Source organism: Marmota flaviventris, chromosome 17 (genome assembly GCF_047511675.1).
Source record: "Marmota flaviventris isolate mMarFla1 chromosome 17, mMarFla1.hap1, whole genome shotgun sequence".
Taxonomy (NCBI): domain Eukaryota; kingdom Metazoa; phylum Chordata; class Mammalia; order Rodentia; family Sciuridae; genus Marmota; species Marmota flaviventris.
In genome coordinates, this window is record NC_092514.1 from 35293839 (window position 1) to 35319498 (window position 25660).

The 25660-nt window shown below is 34.4% G+C and overlaps 1 protein-coding gene and 1 pseudogene across 4 annotated transcripts in view; one reads left to right on the forward strand and one right to left on the reverse strand.

Moving 5' to 3' along the window:
• Positions 1-25660, reverse strand: part of Nlk (nemo like kinase) — a 148817-nt gene that overhangs the window by 81339 nt on the left and 41818 nt on the right. The gene's annotated exons all lie outside the window — the stretch shown is intronic.
• On the forward strand, positions 9701-9813 carry LOC114083318 (U6 spliceosomal RNA; annotated as a pseudogene).

Consider the following 25660-nt stretch of genomic DNA (forward strand, 5'->3'; position numbering starts at 1 on the left):
GCGAGGATCCAGACTAAGAACCACATTAAGAACTTTTGCTCTTCCAAAGAGACTAAGAAAATGAAAATGAAAAGGCAAACCACTGAATAGGAGATGATATTTAAAACACCTATTTGACAAAGACTTGTATCCAAAATAACTAACAATCTGATTATTAATGGGCAAAAAAGCCAGGCAGAGTGGCTCATACCTGTAATCCCAGCAGATCGAGAGGCTGATGCAGGAAGATTGTGAGTTCGATGCCAGCCTCAGCAACTTAGCAAGGCCCCAGGCAATTTAGCAAGACCCTATCTCTAAATAAAGTATAATAAAGGTTGGGAGGATGTGGTTTAGTGGTTAAACATCTGAGTTCAATCCCTAGTATAAAAAAAAAAAAAAAGGCAAAATATTTGCATGCTTTATAAAAGAACATATACAGATACTCAATAAGCACATAAAAAGAAACTCAACATCACTAATCGGAGAAATACAAATTAAAACCACAGTAAGATTCCACTGTACACCCACTAGAAGGCTAAAGTTGACTGTCATCTAGCACTAACCATACTAGATTGTAATTATAGTCATGTTTCTCTAACAAAAAACAAGAGTTCATGGAGGAAAAAAAATAGTGAAAATAATATGTACTACTGAGGATATGAGAACATTTGAACTCTTATACACTGCTGATGGAAATGTAAACCATACAGATATTTTAGAAAGCAGTATGACAATCTTATGAAGGTAAGCATATATGTGCCATGTGACCTAGCAACTCTATTTCCAAAAGCAATGAAAATATATATCCAGTAAAGACACAAATGTTCAAAGTAGCAATGATTCACAAAACCTATCACACTTCAGATGCCCATCAAGTAATGAATGGATAAACAAATTGCAATATATCTATGTTACAGAATGCAGCTCAATAATACAAACAAATGAAACTTTAATTAAAAACAACTCTGAAGCCAGGCATGGTGGCACATGCCTGTAATTCTGGCAACTTGGAAGGCTGAGGCAGGAAGATCACAAATTCAAGGTCAGACTCAACAACTTACTGAGGGCCTAAGCAATTTTTTTTTTTTTTTAGTTGTAGACGGACACAATATCTTTATTTTATTTATTTATTTTTATGTGGTGCTGAGGATCAAACCCAGTGCCTCACGCATGCGAGGCAAGTGCTCTACCACAAAGCTACAACCCCAAGCCTGAGGGCATAAGCAATTTAGCAAAACTGTCTCAAAATAAAAAATAAAAAGGGTTGGGAATGTTGCTTAGTGGTTAAGCACCCCTAGGTTCAATCCCCAGTTAAAATAATAACAACAACACAACAAAACATAAAAATATGGATGAGGACCGGGGATATAGTTCAGTTGGTAGTATACTTGCCCAGGATGTGCAAGACTCTGGGTTCAATCCCAGCACTGAGAAAAAAAAAAGAAGAAGAAGAAAGAAAAGAAGAAAGAAGAAAGAAGAAGAAGAAGAAGAAAAGAAAACCCTCAAGACATTATGCTAAGTAAAAGAAGCCAAACCCAAAAAAAGACTGGTGCTATATGATTCCATTTATTTGAAAAGACAAATAAGTGTCTAGAAAAGACAAAACTATAGTGACAGAAAGTAGATTAGTGGTTACCTGGGGCTGCCAATGGGAAAGGAGATAAGCTGCAAAAAGGAGTGTGAGGAAACTTTCTAGGGTGGGAGACTCATTCTATATCTTGATTGTGATGGTGCTTCCACACTTGGATATAATTACCAAAATTAGTCAATCTGTACACTTACAATGGATGATTTTACTATGTGTAAATAAAATGTTAATTTAAAAACAAAATCAGAAAACAAAAAAAAATAATAATAATACTTTGCCACACCAATAGTCACATATTTGTACCACATCTTCCACAAGTATAAGATAAACATTTTTAAGAAAGGTACTAGCATAAAATACAGGTATTGAGTACATTGAAAATGGACACTGAGTAAAATTGAAACCATGAGCCATGAGTTATTAATTTTTTCATAGACATGGCAAAAATTATTCTAATAATGAAAGGTGTTAATTAGTACATTTCTGCAGAGTAATTTGGCATTGTATACCTAAGTCCTTAAAACACAAGTGAACTTTTTTTCTTTTTCTTTTTTGTGGTGTTAGGGGATTGAACCTACAGCCTTGTGCATGTTGGGTAAGCACTCTACCAACTGAGCTATATCCCCAGCCCATGAGTGGACTTTTTGACCTAGTAATTTTACTTCTGGGACTTTTTACAACAGAATCAAATTAAATAAGACTATAAATGGTATTGGAAAGTTTTCATAATTGTGAAAAAATAGTTGGGGGAAAAAAAACTTGTATGTCCAAAGTAGGTGACTTAATTAGTCCAATTAAAATGATGTGGTCAATAATATACATGTGTTCTTACTGAGGAATAAAGATGTACTCAATGTCCATTTTCTTCCCCTTTCTTATATTTTATGTTCATACCTTTCATAAAAATGTTTACCTTAAACTGGTGGGAGATGTGGTACAAATATGTGACTAATAATTACATGTCAGATTTCTAATATTAGAAGGAAAATAATTCATCATTTCTGTGTTCTTTGGCCCCATCTTGGGCATATAAGGTTATATTTTCTGCTTAATTCTTATGACGATTAATTTTTTTTTAAAAAGGCTTCTGACTTTACTCAGTGTTATTATAAAAGATATGACATGAGCAACTGTTTAATTTCAAGGGAACTATGACCCCAAAACTGAATTAGTTATTTTAATAATTTACTTACAGTTTGCCCTGTGGCAGATAAAGGAGTAAAAAAAGACTTGTGTGCATACTTTTTAGGTTTGTTATCTGAGCTGTATAGTTCCTTTATCTAAGAAAGGAAAATGTCACAGTGCTGGATCCAGTCATTTCTAGTTCTAAGGAAGATTAATCTACTAAAAAATCAGTCAATACCTTCAAAAATTATAGAACTGGCCAAGTACCAAGAAACAGATTTCTGTCAACTAGTATGTGGTATACCTTGTAAAACATTACTTAAAAAAAGGAATAGAATCCTTATTAAAGCCTGATTTTAAACACATGGAATATTCACTGTAACATAAAATGAAAATCCAATCTGTGAAGGAGACTAAAAAGACAAGAATCACAAGTAAAAAGACATATATCCTCAACAGTTTCCCAGCTGCTAAGATTTGAAGTCTAGTATGTTATTGAAGATATTGAAATGAATGAGTATTTGTCATTACATCCATATCAGCATCAGATATGGTGCCTAATACTCTCACAACTATAGAAAATTTCAAACAGAAAAAAGCAATATTATACTACAAGCTATTCAAAGTAAAAATTATAATGCCTGTTTTAAAATAATGCTTTCCAATACCAATAAGTTCTGGTAGTTACATCAAATAAAGATAATTCATTTTTAAAACTGAAATACAACTTGGGTTTAATCTAACAAATAGTAACATCTAACTAATTCTCCCTGCAACTTAGCATGATTTAATTCAGAGGAAATATGTGATATGTATGTAAGTTTCTATGTAGATAGAAAAAAAATTAATTGAGTTTTACTTATTTAAGGATAAACTGAAAAAAACCAAGTACACACACAAAATGAAATTAATTTATTGAACTTTCTTAATAGAAGAAATAATTAAATTTAGGAGCATGGCAAATGATAACAGTATAATTTTTAAATTTGCATAACCAAAATGTAAATATTCTGCTATCTGAATGGTTTTTTTTTTTTGTGCAGCTGCCTTCAGATATTAGAAAATAAAAATAACCTGTATGTTGGTGCCTCATTTTTAAAAAGAATTATATCCCAAACCAAACTGAAATATAGGTAATTAGCTCAAGCAAAGTTCCACTAAACTTAAGAAGAACTTAATTCTGGCTAGAAATAGTGGAAATGGAATGTGGTACTGTAACATACATTAGACAACATAAAGTGTGAAAACAAGGAAAAATATCCATCCTCTCACATCCTATCCATCCACAGTGTCCTGCTATTCTACAAACCAGCTGCCCGGAGAAGGATGTGCCTTTTATTTTCTAACAGAAAGGAAATGTTCTTTATCTGTCAATTGTAAAGGATTTCCTAAAACTGTTTCCTAAAACTGTTTCCCGACACTGTTGATTTGTAAAAGTAGATTTTTAATTCCTCATTTCTTATTTATTTATTTTTTATATTGGGGATTGAACCTAGGGGCATTCAACCCCTAAGCAACATCCCCAGTCATTTTTATATTTTGAGACAGGATCCCCCTAAACTGTTTAGGGCCCTGCTTAATTGCTAAGTCTGGTCTCAAACTTATGATCATCTTCCCTCAGACTCCCAAGCACAGAGAAAAAGAGGAATTTTGAAATATCTTCATTTTCCTCAACAAAGAAGTGAAGAATAGCCAGGTATGATGGTGCACTTCTTTGTTGAGGAAAACAAAGATGTTTCAAAATTCCTCTTTTTCTCTGTGCTGTTTGGAAGTGGGTGTTGGAGTGGGGAAAGAGAGAAACGTCTCCAAGATCTACCTGGGTTTTTGATTGACTTTTATAAATGGTCCATTAAATGTTCCTCCTCTGATGCCCAGGTGTCAGGATTCCAGTATTAAGGCTCCTATAACCCCAGTCCAAATGCAAATAGTTGACAGATATTTTTCCTCCTTTAATACTCCTTTGATTATATTTAGGTCTAGAAATCTAAGGCTATACTGAAGGAGGATTAAAAATATTTAAAAACTTTTAATTTTGGATTTTTTTTTGGGGGGGGGGATACCAGGGATTGAACTCAGGGACACTTGACCACTGAGCCACATCCCCAGCCCTATTTTGTATTTTATTTGGAGGCAGGGTCTCACTGAGTTCCTTAGCGCCTTGCTTTTGCTCAGGCTGACTTTGAATATGTGATCCTCCTGCCTCAGCCTCCTGAGCCACTGGGATTACAGGCATGTACTACCATGCCTGCAAAATTTTTAATTTTCAAAAATTTAAATCTATACCCATCAAGTTGCAATAACAGTTCTGTAAAAGTTTGGTCACCCTACATTTTCTCAGCTTAATTATGGTAAACTAAGCTAAAAGGATCAAGGACTCACACATTGTCATCCTCTTCAAAAATTAATTCATATTTTTATTATGAAGTTCAGAATGCAATTTAAACTAGATCTGTCTGAAATCAGTTAGGTAGTTGGCATTCTTTCTCACCTTTTTCAAAATAACTATGTCTTTGACCTATAAAAGAATGTCCATACTGACAATTTCTTGAATGTCACTATTTGATAAGGCATCATCATGAATGTACAGTTATACCTCATTTATGAGAGTAGGTTCTTACATCAGGAAGTGAAACCTGGATGAAGAAATGCATAGGAAATTTTGGAATAGTTTAATTCTCCACTCTGCTTTTATGATTTTAAGATAAGTGTTATAGTTAAAACACCCATCCAAGATAAAAGGACAGAAACATACTTGGAAGAAGATGACTTTTCTATTTGAGCCAGCTATTTTAGAAAAATCCTAGAATACTTACAGTGAGTGTCAGAATACCATCTGGCTGTACCATTGACGTAATTTTTTAACTGTAACTTTAAAGACTGATGCAGATTTTCCTTTGTAAAATCAGACACCTTAAAAGTTATACCAGAGCTATGCTAGCTGGGGAGTGGGGAATGCCCTAACAGAATAATCACTTCAACTCTATATTTTAATTGTGGACATTTGAAATAATAAAATACTCTACATCTTGATCAAGAAATGAATTTTACTAGCCTTAAAATAAAGTCCTGAAGATTAAAGTGTACAATTAACACTATAATACCGAATAGTAGGATCCTTGCCTCTACAAGTAAGATTTGGACAGAGAGACGCATCTTTTCCCATGACCCCTACATTTCCTCTGCAACTATTTAAGTTTTAGTCTAAAAATTAAGAAGGAAAAAGGGGAAAAAAAGGAAAGAAATACTAATCTGTCACATACAGAAGCTGTTAATCAGAAATAGGAACGGAATGAATCTGGTAGCACTGTAGAATTTTCAGCAAACTCTTCCCTAGGGTCCCAGATGACTGTCCAAGGTGAGTAGCCTGACAGTTTGTAGGGTACTGCACTATTCAGGGGAAAATATGGAGATAAAACGGGATCAGGACAGGGAGACAGCAATAGTAGTATGGTATAACATTTGCTAGGACCACATATAACCCATAGTCTCTTCTGCCATGAAGAGACCCTTTCCTGGCACTTACAATAACAATTTCCACTTGAGGTGGCTATTATTTGTGTTTTCCCAGTCAATGTTCTCTCCCATGTTATTCTGCTGGCAAACAGACCACACACCCCCCAACAGACTAGAAATTTGAGGTTGGGAGAAGTCCTCTTTACTCTTTGGTTAAAGAGCTGAAAGGATGACGAACAGGGGCTGCCCTCTGGTATATGGAAAAAAATAATTCAAAAACATAAACACAATTTTCAGAGAAAAGAAAGGGAAAGATTCACAATATTCAAGACTTGCATTTTAAATATGTCTAAAGCCAGTTCTACTTTTACCTGTCTTGAATGATAACAAATCCTCTTTTGTCAAAGTTTCAGTTGATTTTATAGTCCAAGAATCCTGACTTTTACGCCTACCTTTACTAGATGCACATTTTCACCTGAACTTTTTGTATTCCTTCCCCTCCTGTTACAAATGATAAACAATGTAATTTTCCTCTCTAGCAAACAAACCCTTAGGAGATGGCACTATTTAAAAGAATCCTTTTCAGGCATTTAATATGATGACTACTGACCTTATATTATATATTACCATGGATGAAAATCAGTAGCTCCTTTGTCAACAACTCTTTCCCAATATTATGTCCCTTTCGGTTTACAAGCCTTGGACTCATTCAACAAAAGGCAAGTGGCTATGGTTGGGTTAATAATGCACTTATAAACATATCATTTGAGCATTTCAAAGGCTCAAGAGAGACAGAAAGGTAGCCTTATTGAAATGTGTTCTCGTTTTTAGGTTCCTAGGACAGAAATAATCAGACATCAACTCAAAACTCTTTGGGTATTTTCGTTTTGTTTTAGGGGTGCTTTTACTTAGATATTTGAACACAGAATCCAATCATTCCCTTCCTAAACCTTAGAAAGTCCTGAAAAACTACAGCCTTTTCAGAGAGCTTAATTTTACCTCATATGAATAAAAACTAGTCATTTTATTTATTCAGAAGTTACTGTCATCTGATGAGAATATAACTCTCCTGGCAATCTTATTCCAGTAAAAATATTATGCCTCTTTCTATTACCCTTATAATTAAAAAACAGTCTTTTTTTTTGCTACCTTTCTTGTCATTCTCTTTTTAGAGATGTTGGATTGAAACTTTAATGTGTTATAACGCGGATCATATCCTGTCTTAGGTAGTCTGACAATAGAATAAGGCCTGACAAAATGTTCATCAATTATTAACACTAGTAGAAACCATTAAAGAGTCCAGTACAACACCAATACATTAGCTGAACAAATGAAATACATGAATAGTAAGGATCTTTGTTGTGCAATTTTCATACAAAGGATTGTCACCTTCATTTTTCAAACCAGAAAACCAATGTATAGAGAAGTTAGCAAATTTGCCCTGGGTAAATTGAGAATAAGTAAGATTGTATTTAAGTCTGTTGGACCCTATAGTGTATGTTCTTTATACTATATACCAGGCTTCTCTCACAACTGTGAAATTCTGTGAAGCAGCAATTACAAAGCTTTTCCTCCATACTTTTCAAAGACCCTTGTGACCATAATTACGTTACGTAGAATTATTTTAATTACAAATTGCACATCTTGATATATCTATGGAGTAAGTTGAGAGGAATACGCAATGAGGACATGGAGGGGGAGTTAATGGGGACCGCCCACTAAAGCTCTACTTTGGGAAATGCTATTATATATAGATCAGCCTACTTTAGGAGCACTCAATTTTGGTTTCATTAAGTATGTATGTATTTGAAGAGCTAGAACTATATTTAAAAAAAAAGAACCATTGTATATTTTTTTCTAGCTTCTTGTCACAAGAATATTTCAAAGAAATCAAAGCCTTTTGTTTCATTAATATATGTCTCCTCCTCCCTCCAACTCCCCTCGTGGACAGTTACTATTCATTAGTTAAGAGAGAGCATTTCTCAGAAATCTGGTTTAGGAAAAACTTTTAAAATATAACAACAACAAAAAAAAAAAAAAAGCCATTTCATTTCTTTAGCTGTTTGTACTGAGGGAAGGGGATACAGAGTGCTCTGTTTCACTATTATCCCCCCACAACCACTTCTTATACAATAGGTATTTGCTGAATGGGAGGACTTTATTAACTTAAACCTGGTTTGAAAACAAGTTTTATAAAATACAATTGACTTTCATTTGAGGATGGAATAGCCTAAATTAAGGTAAAGAAAAATCTTACAATACTGTTCTAAAATATTTATGTTGTTAGCGGGAACAAGAAAATTCCCAAACTATGGCTTCCTAAAAGAAAAACAAATATTATCAAAATGGAAGAATTATCATATCAAATAAATGTTCCAGATCTATTTGTGTTTATTGTAAAGAAATGTGTGCGTCCACAAATTTTCTGAAACTGCTAATATATTAAATGATTGTGGGAGGCCATCCTCCCACGTGATTTGAGTTACCTCCCTGGCTGGGTGAGAGGAGCTTAGGCAACAGCTGTGTCAGAGCTTTCCCCACCCTTCTCCAGGTCCCAGGGCTTGTCTGTGCAGAGGCGAGTCTGGCCACTACCCCGAGACCCAATCATCGCCCCTGACCTTGGGACGCTGCTCCTGGTGTTCTCTCTCTCTAGCTTCTTCAGTTAACCTTGCTACCAAAATAGGTGGCTGAGGCTGGAGATAGGAGAAACCATCCTGGAGCGGTTTAAAGGTAATTAGAGTCTTGTCTCTTTAATTTAAAACTCCCTGGCGGTTTCTCACTACTGGAACCTTCTTTCATCAAGCCCGCGCGGGTCACGGGCTAAAAATGATCTAACATTCAATGACCTAAGTTCTTTTTGGAAGACAAACAAAAATAATGAATAGGGTTTCCATACCCTTCCTTCTCCCTTTCAATTGTTTTAGCTATGAGTAACACCAGTCTTCATGCAGTAAGACTTCGGAGGATGAAACTGAACAAAAGTTAGTATTGACAGAGGGACGTTTTATTTCTTCCCATTTCTAATGAGAAGAAAAGGGTGCTATGCAAGTTCCACATGCTACCAATTCAAAAAGTTTATGCCTTCTGGCAACCCATTTAAGAATAACCTGAATATTGTTAGTGTTAATGCTTTTTGGGTCTTTCTGGTTCAACAAGTGGTGCCTACCAGGCAACATTTCAAAAGATGATAAAATGAAATTCGGGATATAAAAGTCAGACTAGATGTCAAAAGCAAAAAAAAAAAATCAGATGACAGCATAACAAAGTCTTTTTATTTTGGAAGATGTAGAATAAGTGCATTATGAAAAAGAAAGGGACATTATCTCAATATAATCTGCTTTACTTGGATTAAATGCCATGAAATCTACAATATGTCTTCTGGGATACTTCAAAGTAAAATTAATGAGGGTCTCTAACAGGAAAGAGAATGGCCCCCACAGATCTGACAATTTCACTGGAATCTCATAGAGTATAGTAGTTCCCCTTTATCTGTGGTTTCACTTTCCTAGGTTTCAGTCAACCACAATGAACTATAGTCTGAAAACATTAAGTAGAGTGCTCATTTTGGGAGCACATATACTAAAATTGGAATGATACAGAGAAGATTAGCATGTGAATGCCCCATGTGCAGGGGCCACTCACAAATTTATGAAGGGTTTCATTTGAGAAAAAAAATAAGTAGAGAATTCCAATAACCAATTCATAAGTTTTTTAATTGTGTGCCATTCTGAGTAGCAAAATGAAATCTCAGGCCTTCCCACTCCATCCCTTCTGGGATGTAATTTATCCCTTCATTCAGCAAATCCATGCTTATATATGACCTTCCCGGTAATCAATCTGTAGTCAACTATCAAGATATCATAGTGCTGTTGTTCAAGGAGCCCTTATTTTACTTAATAAAGGTCCCCAAAGCACAAAAGTAGTGATGCAAAGGCAACACCAGGTATAAAAAGTATTGAATAGACCACTTCTTGTATAACATGGCAATACCACAAGGCATACAGTGGGAAAAAATAGTATGTATAGGGTTTAGTATTATCCATAGTTTCAAGCATCCACTGAGGGTCTTGGGAACATATCCCCCAAGGATGGGAGGGGGGACCACTGTATGATAAAAATCATGACACTACTTTTTTAAGGAAATAGGTCTTACAAGTATGGGAATAATTTTACTTAGTAGATTATCAAAATGTAACTAACTATGTGGATAAGATTTATGTGGGAGAGATTATTTTATAGCTAATAAAAGGAAGTAATTAAAATTATAAGAATTATACTAATCTTTTTATAAATCAGTGAAACAATACATATCTCTATGTAAAATATATTTTAGACACTGTAAGCATAGACATTTCCCAGATAAAATGCTTGCCGCATCTGTTTCATATAATTTCATAAGAAATTAATTCTACAGGTATTATCTAAAGATTACATTTCTCTGAATCTCTCCCTTCCCAGAATTAACCATTATCCTGGCTCTGGTGTGTATCCTTGGTAATCCCCATTGTTTAAATTTTTGATACAAATGACAGTGTCTATAAAAACATCTAATTGTTTTGTGTTTAAAAATTTTACATAAGTGGTATTGAACTGGCCAAGGCTTTCACATACAACTTGTTTTCTCGGATATTAGCCTTGTTTTTGTTTTTGTTTTGTTTTGCTTTGCAGTACTGGGGACTGATCCCAAGGGCAAATCACATAGTTGATAAAGTATCTGTATTCAGAATTCTGAAAAAAAAAAAAAAAAAAAATCTTAAAAGTTCAATAGAAAAGGGCTGGGGTTGTGGCTCAGTGGCAGTGTTTGCCTTGCATATGTGAGACACTGGGTTTGATCCTCAGCACTACATAAAAATAAATAAACAAAACAAAGATATTGTACCCATGAAAAAAAAGTTCAATTAAAAAACAACAACAACAACAATTTTTTTCTAAGTAGGGAGAAGACCTGAACAGACATTTCATATAGAGATGGCAAACCACTAGTTATAAGCAAAATGCAAATTAAAATATAGTAAGATACCATTACACATGTATTTAAATGTCCAAAATGCACAAGAGTAACCCTACTAAGAATTGAAAGGAGGAAGTAGAATTTTGATAGTTGGTGTACAGTGATAAAACCACTTTAGAAAAGTTTTACTTAAATTATACATGTACCTACCTACCATATTATCCACTTGCTTCACTCCTATGTGAAATGAAAGCAAATGTCCATGTAAACACTTAGACATGATTCTGGAAAGCAGTTTTATTTGTAATAGCCCCAAACTAGAAATAACTCAAATATCTATCTACAGGTGAATGAATAAAAACAAAAAACATTATGAGATAGCCCTATAATAGACTATTGCTAAGAAATAAAAAAGAATGAAGTGTTGATTCAAGCAACAAACAACATGAATTTCAATCTCAATACAAGAAACCAGATGATAGAGGTCATTCCATTTACATAAATTTCTAAAAAATACAAATTAATCTATAGCCACAAAAACGCCTGGAGATGGGCATGACACAGGAAGAAACAGAAAGAAAAGATTAAAAAAGGATAGGAGATAACCATATTTATGTAGGTTTGTCTCTGTGTCTTCTCTTTTTTTTAATATTTATTTTTTAGTTGTAGTTAGACACAATACCTTTATTTAATTAATTAATTTATTTTTATGTGGTGCTGAGGATTGAACCCAGGGCCTCACACATATTAGGCAAGTGCTCTACCGCTGAGCCATAACCCCAGACCTCTGTCTTCAATTCTGTACCACTGGTCTACATGTCTGTTTTGATACCAATTATATGCCATTTTTGTTACTATGGCTCTGTAGTATAGTTTAAGGTCTGGTATTGTGATGCCCCCTGCTTCATTCTTCTTGCTAAGGTTTGCTTTGGCTAGTCTGGGTCTCTTTTATTTTTGGAAATGAATTTCATGATTACTTTTCTATTTCTATGAGAATGATGTTGGGATTTTAATTGGTATCGCATTGAATCTGTGTAGTGCTTTTGGTAGTATGGCCATTTTGACAATATTAATTCTGCATATCCAAGAATATGGGAGATCTTTCCATCTTCTAAGGTCTTCTTCAGTTTCTTTCTTTAGTGTTCTGTAGTTTTCCTCAAAAAGGTCTTTTACCTCTATGTTAAATAGAAGTGGTGAAAGAGGGCATCCCTGTCTTGTTCCAGTTTTTAGAGAAATGCTTCCAATTTTTCTCCATTTAGAATGATATTGGCCTTGGGTTTAGCATAAATAGCTTTTATGATGTTGAGGTATGTTCCTACTATCCGTAGATTTTCTAGTGTTTTGAACATGAAAGGGTGCTATATTTTGTCAAATGCTTTCTCTGCATCCATTGATATAATCGTATGATTCTTATCTTTGAGTCTACTGATGTGGTGAATTGTGTTTATTAATTTTCATATGTTGAACCAACCTTGCATCCCTGGGATGAACCCAAGTTGATCATGGTGCACTATCTTTTTAATGTGATTTGTCAGAATTTTATTGAGAATTTTTGCATTTATGTTCATCAAGGATATTGGTCTGAAGTTTTCTTTCCTTGATGAGTCTTGGCGCCCAAAACACACATGAGAAAAGATAAGTCTATTCAACAGATGATGCTGGGAAAATTGGAAATCTATATGTAGCAAAACGAAATTAAACCCCTATCTCACCATGCACAAAACTCAATTCAAAGTGGATCAAGGACCTAGAAGAATTAGACCAGAGATCCTATGCCTAAAAGAAGAAAAAAGCAGGCCCAAATCTTCATCATGTCAGATTAGGCCCCAATTTCCTTAAAAAGACTACTAAAGTGCAAGAAATAAAATTAAGAATCAATAAATGGGATGAATTTAAACTAAAAAGCTTCTTCTCAGCAAAAAGAAACAATCAATGAGGTGAAGAGAGACCCTACAGTATGGGGGCCAATTTTTACCACACGCACATCAGATAGAACGCTAATCTCCAGAATGTATAAAGAACTAAAAAAACTTAGCACTGAAAAAAACAAACAACCCAATCAATAATTGGGCTAAGGAACTGAATAGGCACTTCTCAGAAGAAGATATACAACTGATTAACAAATATATGAAAAAAAAAATGCTCAACATCTCTAGTAATTAGAGAAATGCAAATCAAAACTACTCTATATTTCATCTCACTTCAGTCAGAATGGCAGATATCAAGAACACAAGAAACAAGTGTTGGCAAGGATGTGGGGGGAAAGGCACACATGTACATTGCTGGTAGGAATGCAAATTGGTACAATCGATCTGGAAAGTAGAATGGAGATTCCATAAAAAACTTGGAATGGAATCACCTTTTGACCCAACTATCCCAGTCCTTGGTCTATACCAAAAGGACTTAAAAAGAGCATACTACAGTGACATAGCCATCACAATTCACAAAAGCCAAACTGTGGAATCAACCTAGATGCCCTTCAATAGATGAATAGATAAAGAAACTGGGGTATACATACACAATGGAATATTACTCAGCAATAAAAGAGAATGAAATTATGGCGTTTATAGGAAATTGGATGGAATTGGAGAATATCATGCTAAGTGAAGTAAGCCAATCCCAAAAAAACACTTTTCTCTGATAAGTGGGTGCTAATCTATAATGGGGAGGGGACATGGGATGAGTGGAATAAGTTTGGATTTGGCAAAGGGGAGGAGAGATGGGGAAGGGGCATGGGGACAGGAATGATGGTGGAATGAGATGGACATCATTACCCTAGGTACATGTATGATTGCACGAATGGTGTGACCCCACTTTATGTACAACCAGAGAAATGAAAAATTGTGCTCTATTTGTGTACAATGAATTGAAGAGCATTCTGCTGTCGTGTAAAACTGATTAGAACAAATAAATTAAAAATTTTTTAAAGAACAGCAGAATTTTTTATTTTTTTCTTAGTTGTTGATAGATAATTATTTTATTTATTTATACATGGTGCTGAGAGTCAAACCCAATGCCTCACACATGCCAGGCAAGTGCGCTACCGCTGAGCCACAATCCCAGCCCAGATAGGAGAATTTTTGTGGTAATGAATATGTTAGGCATTTTGATAAAGGGTTCATGTGTATATACATATATATCAAACTTATCAAATTGTACAATTTTAATATGTACAGTCTATTATTAAGTATACTTCAATAAACCTATTAATAAATTTTCCCCCTATACCAGGGATTGAACCCAGGTGCACTTAGAACTGAGCCACATCCTAGCCATTTTTAAATATTTTATCTAGAGACAGGGTCTCACTGGGTTGCTCAGTGCCTCACTAAGTTGCTGAAGCCTTCTTTGAACTCGAGATCCTCTTACTTCAGCCTCCCAAGCTGCTGGGATTATAGGCATGTGCCAGTGTACCTGGCTTATCTAAATAATCTTCACCTGTTTTCATTAATCACATTGATAGTTTTGGTATTCTGAATGTTGTATAAGCACTGTGGGAAGAAACAAATGAGTACGTGTGTGAAGTTCTATTATTTCTAGAGCCGTTGAAAATTAGGATTCCCAATATGTGAGAAAGGACATACACATGTATAAGATCAGAATTTTAATAATTAACTTGAATTTAAAATACTCCTACCATAAATATATCTTTAAAAATATCTATTCATACCAAAGTTCACATGTATAAAAGAGGATGGGGAATCCATCTCGAATGATGTACAAGTCTGAGACCTTGGAAAACGTGAGGAAAGAGGCAAACAAATCTCTCCCCCAAATTCACAATCCCCCAACAAAGGAACCCACAAATGTGGAAGTGAATGAAATTCAAGAGAAAGACTATAAAAAACTGATTATTAAGATGTTCAATGAACTGGAGTTGTGGCTCAGTGGTAGAGTGTTTGCCTGGCACATATGACGCAGTGGGTTCGATTCTCAGAACCACATAAAAATAAATAAATAATATAAAGGTATTGTATTCCACCTACAACAACAAAGATGTTCAGTGAACTGAAAGAAGATCTAAGGAACAAATTAAAAGAGCAAATACAGGAGGTAAAACACCATTTCAAAATACATAGGGATATTGAAAAGAAATCAATCAGAACTCCTGGAAATGAAGGACACACTGAATCAAATTAAAAATTCACTTGAGGGGCAGGGGCAGTGGCTCAGTGGTAGAATGCTCGCCCAGCACATGTGAGGCACTGGGTTCGATCCTTAGCACCACATAAAGTAAAATAAAGACGTCATGTCTACCTGTAACTAAAAAAGTAAATATTAAAAAAAGGTATTGTGTCCATCTACAACTAGAAAATATATGAATTAAAAAAAGAAAATTAGATACTATGATCAATACTATGTATCATCCACTGTATACACACTCAGCAAATAGCAGTTAATAAAACAAACAAAAATTCTAAAATAAAAATTCACTTGAGGGCTGGGGTTGTGGCTCAGTGGTAGAGTGCTTGCTTAGCATGTGTGAGGCACTGGGTTGGATTCTCAGAACCACATAAAAAACAAATGAAATGAAGTTATAAAAAAATTCACTTGAAAGTATCACCATTAGAATAGATTATGTAGAAAATAGAACTTCTGGCCTCAAAAACAGGTTACATGAACTTGAATACTCTGTATGCCATAAAGGGGTAAAAAATGAAAGACTATGATCAGGAAACAACAAGAAGAGATGATAATAAGAGATCAAACCCAAGTCAGAACATGGAAATACAGGCTAAAGGCATTAAGAACCTCTTCAGTGAGAAAACAGTAAAAAACTTTCCTCATCTTAGAAATTACATCCACATATAGGATGCATATAGAACCCCAAACAGATAAGATCAAAAAGGAACCTCTACAAGATATATCGTAATCAAAATACCTAAAATAGAAAATAAGGAAAGAATATTAAAAGCTCCAAGAGAAAAACAGCAGGTCACATTTAGAGGCAAACCAATAAGGTTCACTTCTGACTTCCTAACTCAGACCCTAAAATCAAGTAGAGCCTGGAATGAGATATTCCAAGCTCAAAAAAAAAAAAAAAAGAGGCAATTTTCAGCCAAGATTGTTATACCAGCAAAACTTTCAGAATTGATTGAGAAGAAAAAACTTTCCATGATAAGAATAAACTAAAAGAATTCACTAAACCACCTCTACAAAAAATACTTAAAGATATACTGCACACAGAAGAACTCAGAAACAAATCCCAAAGCTCCCAAATAGATAAAGCTGACTAAAACAGCAATGACCTAAATGAAAATCAAGACCAAATTAAATATGGTAAACAAACCAAAATGGCAGGAAGTAACAAACACCTATCCATAATAACACCAAATGTAAATGGTCTCATTTTCCCAATTAAAAGATTGGCAGAATGGATTAAGAAACAAGATCCAACTATATGCTGTTTGCAAGAGACTCACAGGCAAAGACACTCACAGGCTAAAAGTAAAAGGATGGAAAAAAATATTCCATGCAAATGGAGTCTGAAAACAAGCAGGAGCAGCTACTGTCATATCTGACAATGTAGATTTTAAGCAAAATTAATCAGAAGAGGAAAAAAGAAAGCAATTATATACTGGTAAAAGAAACAACCCAATAAAGATATAACAATAGTAAGTATTCATGCCTCAAGTATCATTACACCTAATTACATAAAAAAAGAAAATGAAAAAATTTTCATGACATTAAATCCCAGAAAGACCACAGTACAAGAATACTGGGGGATTTCAACACACCTCTATTGCCAATAGACAAATGATTCAAACATAAAAATCAATAAAGATATTTCCAATATAAATAATAATCAAATGGACCTAACAGATATCTACAGAATATTTCACTCCAGAACAGCTGAATTTATTTTCTTCTCAGCAGCTCATAGAACCTCTTCTAAATTAGACCATATTCTAGGTCACAATGTCTTAGCAAATACTCCAAAACAGATATAATCTCATGTATCCTTTCAGATCATAATGTAATGAAACTAGAAATCAATAACAAGAAAAATTATAGAAAGCACATATACATATGGAGATTGAATAATTCTTTTTAAAATGAGGAACAGATTATAGAAAAATGAAAGAAGTAGTCAATAAATTCTTAGAAACAAATGAGAACATATTAAAATCTCTGAGACAGTATGAAGGCAGTTCTAAGAGTAAAGTTTACAGCTTGAGTACCTATATTAAAAAAAAAAAAAAAAAGATCCCAAACAATCTAATTCTGCACCACAAGCCTTTAGAAAAGGAAGAACAAACTAATTCCAGAATCAGTAAAAGACAGGAAATAATTAAGATCAGAGTCAAAATTAATGAAATTGAGAATTAAAAAAATATATATACAGGATCAGTAAAACAAAGATTTGGTTCTTTGAAAAGATAAACAAGATCAATAAACCCTTAGCCAAACTAACCAAAAGAAAGAGAAGACCTAAATTAACAAAATTTGAGATGAAAAAGTAACACCACAGGGGCTGGGAATGTGGCTCGAGTGGTAACACGCTCGCCTGGCATGTGTGAAGCACTGGGTTCTATCCTCAGCACCACACAAAAATAAAATGAAGATATTGTGTCCACCTAAAAAAAAAAAAAAAAAAAAAAAAGTAACACCACAGATACTTCTGAAATCCAGAGGATCATTAGAAATATTTTGAGAATTTATACTCCCAATAAGCTACAAAATCTAGAAGACACTAACAAATTTCTAGACACATATGACCTGCCCAAATTGAACCAGAAAGATACAAAAACCTAAACAGACCAATATCAAGCAATGAAACTGAAACAGCAATTAAGTCTTCTAACAAAGAAAAGCCCAGGACTGGATGGATTCTCAGCTGAGTTCTTTAGATAAGACCTTCAAAGAACTAGTACCAGTTTTCCTCAAATTATTCCATGAAACTGAAAGGGAGGGAACACTCCCAAATACATTCTATGAAGCCAGTATAACCCTGACACAAAAACCAGACATAGGCACATCGAGGAAAGAAAATTACAGACCAATATCACTAATGAACATAGAGGCAAAAATCCTTAATAAAATATTAGCAAAATGCATTCAAAAAATCACACCAAGAAGATCGTACATCAAGATCAAGTAGGTTTCATCCCAGGAATGCAAGGCTGATTCAACATACACAAATCAGTAAGTGTAATTCATCACATAAATAGAATCAAGGACAAGAATCATTCTCAATAGATGCATAACAGGCCTCTCATAAAATCCAGCACCCATTCATGTTAAAAAACACTGAAGAGGAGCTGGGATTGTAGCTCAGAGGTATATTTATACCTGCACATAGTGTAATTTTGTCAAATTCATTTCAAATTTTCTCCCCTTTTCTATACCTCTTCCTTCCCCACTCAATCTCTTTCTTCTCCACTGACCTTCCCCCTTTATCTTTATGATATCAGACTCTTTTTTCCCAGACCCATTTTTTTCTCTAGTTTTTGCATATGAGAAAAAACTTGACTCTTAATTTTCTAAATTTGTCTTATTTCTCATAGCATGATGTTCTCAGGTTCCATCCATCTACTAGCAAAAGCCATAATTTCATTCTTTTTTATGGCTGAGTAAAACTCCATTTTGTATATATACTACATTTTCTTAATTCACCTATTGACAGGCACTGAATTGGTCCCACATCTTGGCTATTGTGAGTTGTGCTGCTATAAACATTAACATAAGTATATCACTCTACTATGCTGACTTTATTTCTTTGGAATAAATATCAAGGAGTGGGATAGCTGAGTCATATAGTAGTTTTATTCCTAGTTTTTTTGAGAAATCTCCATACTATTTCCCAAAGTGGTTATATTCATTTGTAGACAATGTATGAGAGTACTTTTCTCCTTATGTCCTCGCCTCACCAGCATTTTTTTTATTATTATTATTATTATTATTATTATTATTATTATTATTTTGTAGCAGGGACTGAATCCAGGGGGCACTTAACCACTGAGTTTCAAATCCCCAGCCTTTCTAATATTTTATTTAGAGACAGGGTGTCACTGGCTAAGCAAATCACTGAGACCCTGTTTCTAAATAAAATACAAAATAAGGCTAGGGATGTGACTTGATGGTCGGGTGCCTCTGAGTTCAATCCCTGAAACCCAACCCCCCCCCAAAAAAAAATTAGGCAAAGACTTCTAATTGCCATCTAATAACATATTCTTCCCCCTTCCTCTGAAAGAGAACTGCAACTCTTTTCTAGACAGAAATGCATTCAACTGAAAAACAACAACAACAACAACAACAAAAAACAACTTTATTTTCCTTTTCTTCTCAGTTATTACTGATGTATGATTCAGTTTGGGCCAATAAAGTATAAAAGAAATTATGTGTGATTCCTAGGAAGACTCCTTTAAAGGAAACTAGTAACATGTTTTTCATTGCCTCTAAAAAGGATAACAGTGCCTGGGGAAGACAAAAGAAAAAGAAAATTTTATAAACCTTCTATGTCTTTTGAATTTTGAACCATTCAAATGTCTTATCACATACACATGTACACATATATGCTCACACATTAAAAAAAAAAAAAACAAAACCACCGTAATTTAGCTTAGGATACAGCTCAGCAGTAAGAGCAGTTGCCTTGTACAGGTGAGGTCCTGGGCTCCATCCCCAGTGCTACAAGATAGATAGATAAAATCATTATGGTTTAATGAAGAAAAATGGCAATTTTAGTATTCAGAGACCATTACAAGAGAAATTTGCTGTAGATGTTAAGTAAATTATCTCAACAAACCAACCAATATACCCACCCCACAACACAAAAGGTAACACAGTGCCCAGGTAAACATTCCCCCTATTCTGCATCTTAAGTTATTAAAAAAAAAAATCCCAAATAAGTAAATTTGAGTTCAGAATGTGATAACAAAACAAACACTAGCTATTTTTCCAGAGTAAACCTAACAAACAGATATATATACTTTCCTCTCTTGTTTGGGTTTAGATTTATTTATTTGGGTGATGCTTTGAAAAATGCCCTTGGTGAGGACAGAATAATAGTAACTTTCTTTGCCAGTTGTGGTAAACTACTTCATGGATATGAGTCAGAAAAACTTGCTAATGGAATAGTATCAACAGGGTAGGGGTATGGAAGGCATAAAACATGATATATCTATAAATTTAAAAATGTTAAGCACTTGAAATAAAGAATAAAGCAGTTTTCCCAACATCACCTTTTCGGATGAGTCAAATACTAAACTTTAGTGCACTGAAATGGATCTACACAGCATGGAACAGCAGTGCAAAAAAATACAAAAGGCAATGTGTAGAACTTATAGCCTACTGACAAGGCACAGTCCAGGCAATACAGAAGCCTGGAAGAACTTACCCCTGTTATTGCTGTTCTCTGGACTGGTACTAAGGGGGCTCTATTTTTTTTTTCTTTTCTATTTCCTGTTTCAATCATTCAAAAGCTTTCAGAGAAGGGGTTGGTTAGACACAATAAAACAGTTATCTTCTAATTCAAGAAACCTATTGCATCCTTATAGGCCAGTGACGGCTAGCATTTACTGATGACCTACCTTTATGTACTTTTTTCATAAAGTATTTAATTTAATCCTTTATGATAAATGGTAGGGTCAATTATTTTATTTTCATTTTACAGATGAGAAAACAATACTCAGAGAGGTTGAGGAAGGTACTTATAATCATACAACTACCAAACGGTGACAGGCCAAGTTGCTGCCTCTGAATCTAATATAAACCCAGTATGCTTAACTTAATAGTCCTGAGTTTCCTCAAATCCTGAGCTAATGGATGTTCTTCACAATCCTAAGTAGCTGTACAGCGATATGGTTCATTTCTTCACATCTGTTTTGTGCTAGGCAGAAAAGGATGCCTGCTATCTTGTAGGGAAGAATCTGGAGACCACTAGACAACTCTTAAATCTCCCCTCTGTGGCTACTTCTGTATATTTTCTTCATAGCTGTTTATTACTTTCTGGTCACACAAAAAAATTAATGCTTATTTGATAATATGACAGAGGTAAGATTTAAAATAATTAATGTACATAAGACCTGTGTTCAAAACACAAAACACTTTAAAATCCATATTGTACAAAGAATGACTAAATGCCACAGAACTACCACAAGATATACTCTTGAAAAATAAAATACATTAGAGTTACTGATAGAGCTTTTAAAAAATGGATGTCTCTTTACTTCCTGATAGTTTAGATTTGGCAGCATGGGGTGGGAACTAAACATCTGATGCACACATCTGGTTAAGCATTTGCTATAAATGATTAGACTCTATTTTAAAATTATATAGTAACCAAGTTTAGGAAACTTCTCCTTTTTGAATGTGATAAAAAGATGACTTCCTGTCAGCATCCCCCAAAATAATACTCTTCTCTATTCCAAAAATATATCTGATTAAAAAGTAACCAAAATCTCCATAAAGTAATTCATGTATTACACTAAGAAAGATGATATTTATATACAAAGACATTTGTATATAAACAAAGTGCTGTGTTAGGCATATCACATAAACAAAGGGTAAGCCACCCATCCTGTTATCACAAATTTTTCAATCCAATAATTTAAAAAATTAGATTATAGAGATCAAGTCATTTCATTGGTATATATAATTCAGAAAACAAATGGAAGATTTATTAATAAGCTAGTTTTTACATGTTGAGCAGCAAAATTGATGGTATAACAATGTAAGTGTGAGAAAAGGAAGATGATAAAACAAATAAGCATTTCCGCTGCTTATTTCTATACCATGTGACTATTATTCCAAGTAAACAGACTTTGCATACACAGTTTTTATGATTGACTAATCCACTTTTAACAAGGGCCGCAACAGAAACCTTGGTCTTAAACTACACAGTAAAACCAATTGTAATGGTTAAAAATTCCCTCATAAGTGACTATTTAGATATAACTTTTAGGATAAATGAGAAAATTCTAAGATGTGCACCTGCATATCTTATATGACTTAGTCATTACAAACATGTTATTTCCTCAATGTTTACATTTCAAAGCTTTTACAGCCAAGAGCACTCTACTCAATTCAAAAACTGACAGGCTTTAGTGAAGACAAATAAACCTCTTTGGATCATCAACTTTAGAGGTCAACATTAAATTCTGCTCTTCAATTTCAGCTCACATCCAAACTGATCCTGGAATAAGAAGAGCAGCAGGAAACACAGGGGATTGTTCTTCCCTTTTAACCCCACCCTACTCTTTTCCCAGCTTCCTATTCACAAAGGCAGAGAGACATCCTGATTTCACACAAAAGGAACTCATAAAAGTGGGACTTACATATTATCAGAAAACTCATACTTAGGCATCTGGGACATGTAAAGATGCATTTTGCCAAAAGATTTCCTTAGAATTCAGGTAACTCAAATGAATTTTATATATAATGCTAAACATACACATAAACACATACTTAGTAGCTAATAATTTTTAAAAACACAAGGTTATGTAAAAAAAATATTTTCTTTGGCCAAACTTGTCAGAAGTCAGAATTAATATGTTGCAGATGCAACATTTCTATTTAAGGAGTTATTTTAAAAGCAGGATGAGGGGCTGGGGCTGGGGCTGGGGCTGGGGCTGAGCGGTAGAGGGCTCGTCTAGCATGTGCAAGGCGCTGGGTTCGATCCTCAGCACCACATAAAAATAAATAAAATAAAGGTATTCTGTCCAACTACAACTAAAAAAAAATTTTTAAAAGGAGGGCAGGAATGCTTTAAAAAAAATGCAGGATGAATTTTGGGATGTGGGGAAGCTTCCCTGTGTGCAACTGACAAGCTTTCAATGATGAGGAGTAAAGAATTCCTAACACATTTAAAAAAAAAAAAAATTCCTAACACATGTTCTTTCAGGCTGATTTGCTCAGAGACATAGAATTTGTTTGGAGATGTCAATATCGATTGCAAACTTGATAATGGGTAATATAAAACCTAATTATCTTTCCTACCCCAGTATATCCATCATACACCCAAGTTAAGGATTAACAGAGGCTTCAGGATAAAACCTAAAGATACATTTTCATACTGTTACCCCTCAGTGGAACTTTTTTCCAGTTCTTTTATTTATTTATATTTGTGATTATATTGTGGAGGGGGGGAGATAGGCATTTTAATTTCTAAAAGTCATTTAATGTTGACTTATAATTACTACCTCTAAGAATGTAATCACTTACTTGTTAAAAATCCAAGTCTAGTGCCAGGCGCAGTGGCGTACGCCTATAATCCTGGCAGCTCGGGAGACTGAGGCAGGAGGATCGCGAGTTCAAAGCCAGCCTCAGCAACTTAACGGGGCCCAAAGCAACTCAGCAAGACCCTGTCTTAAAAAGGGCTAGGGATGTGGCTCATTGGCTAAGCACTCCTGGGTTCAGTTCCCAGTACCAAACAAAAAATAAAAATAAAAAAAAATCCAAGTCTAAAAGTGAACAGATTACCTGAAGGTACCAAACTCCTTGAATAAAAGGCACACAATTAAAAACAAAAAACACCAGAGAAATCTTTTAGAAACAACTAATGCTAACATTTTGAGTATCTGGTCTTGTTTTCAACAAACTTTCAAAATATTTGACAATAATCTTGTGCACTATACTGATCTTCCAACCTTGTCTCCAAGAAACTGCAAACAAATAAAAAACTAAAGTGGCTGCAAATACTACACTTGATATTGGTCGCATCCTACTTCTCCACTTCATTAGCAGCATGAATTTACCCTGTGCTATGTTCCAAAAATAACCACAATTTTCCCTAGTCAGGTATAATGGTAACTCTAAATTTAAATAATTACCTCTTAAGATTGTCATGGTTCTAGCCTTTGGCCAGAGGTGTGATGGTTAGGAATCATTTCCACAATCTGAAGAAAATTAATGGACCTCCTTCTTCAAAAGTGACTTATGTACACAAACATGCCCCAAAATACTACACACAATTTCTGCAATTTATAGATCTTCTGCTGAAGAGGCTGACTTGCAGGTTAAAAATCAATAATACAGGAAAACTGGATATCTACACACAAAAGGATGAAGTTGGTTACCTATCTATACCACATACAAAAAAATCAACTCAAAATGGATTAAAGACCTAAATGTAAGTCCTGAAACAATAAAACTCTTAGACAAAAGCATGGGGGAAAGCTTTACAACATGGGACTTGGTGGCAGTGATTTCTTGGATATGAAACCAAAAGTACAGGCAACAAGAGCAAAAAAAAAAAAAAAAAAATAGACAAGTAGGACTACATCAAACTTCAAAATTTCTGCTCAGTGAAGGAAACAACAAAATGAAAAGGCAATCTATGGAATGGGAAAAAATATTTGCAAACTACGAGGGGCTTATTCTAGAATATGTAAGAAATAGGGGCTAAATTCTAGAATATTGATAAGGAACTTATATATCTCAACAACAAAATAATCCAATTAAAAATGGACAAAGGAGGGGCTGGGATTGTGGCTCAGCGGTAGATCGATCGCCTAGCACGGGCGGGATCCGGGTTCGATCCTCAGCACCACATAAAAATAAAGGCATTGTGTTGTGTCCATCTACACCTAAAAAAAATAATATATATTTTTTCAAATGGACAAAGGACTTGACAATTTTTGCTGGTTAAAAATCAATAATACAGGAAAACTGGATATCTACACACAAAAGGATGAAGTTGGTTACCTACCTATACCACATACAAAAATCAACTCAAAACGGATTAAAGACCTAAATGTAAGTCCTGAAACAATAAAACTCTTAGACGAAAGCATTAGGCATTTTTCCAAAAGACATATGCAAAAATCAACAAGCACTTGAAAAGATGTTCAACATTATAAATTATTAGGGAAATGTAAATCAAAACCACAATGAGATAACACTTCTCACTCATTAGAATAACCACTATCAAAAAACTAAGTATCAAGCACTAAAAAGAATATGGAGAAACTGGAATGCCTGTGCAATTTTGGTTAAAATTTTCCAGTCATCATGGAAAATATAATGGCCAACAGCTGGAAGCATCTGTCATCAACAGATGAATAGATAAAGAAAAAGTAACAAGGGCTGGGGTTTGGCTCAGTGGTAGAGTGCTTACCTAGCATGTGTGAGGCACTGGGTTCGATTCTCAGCACCACATATAAATAAATGAAATAAAGAAAATGTAACACACACACGGAATAATTTTCAGCCTTTAAAAAGAAGGAAATCCTATCATAAGGTACAATATGGATGATCTTAAGAGATCATCATGTTAAGTGGAATATTCCTGTCAAAAAAGACAAATACTGCATGATTCTACTTATATGAGGCATCTAAAGTAGTCAAACTCCTAGAAACAGAAGGTAGAATATTACCAGGGCTGAGGGGAGGGGGAAAATGGAGAGTTATTGTTCAATGGGTAGAGTTTCAGTTTTCCAAGATGAAAAAGTTCCAGAGATCTGTTATGCAATAATGTGCCTAAAGCTAACGATTACTGTACTATACTTAAAAAATAGTTATGGTAATAAATTTTATGTCATGGTATTTACGATAAAAAGAATTTATACAGGTTGACTATCCCTTATCCAAAATGCTTAGAACCAGAAGTATTTAGATTTCAA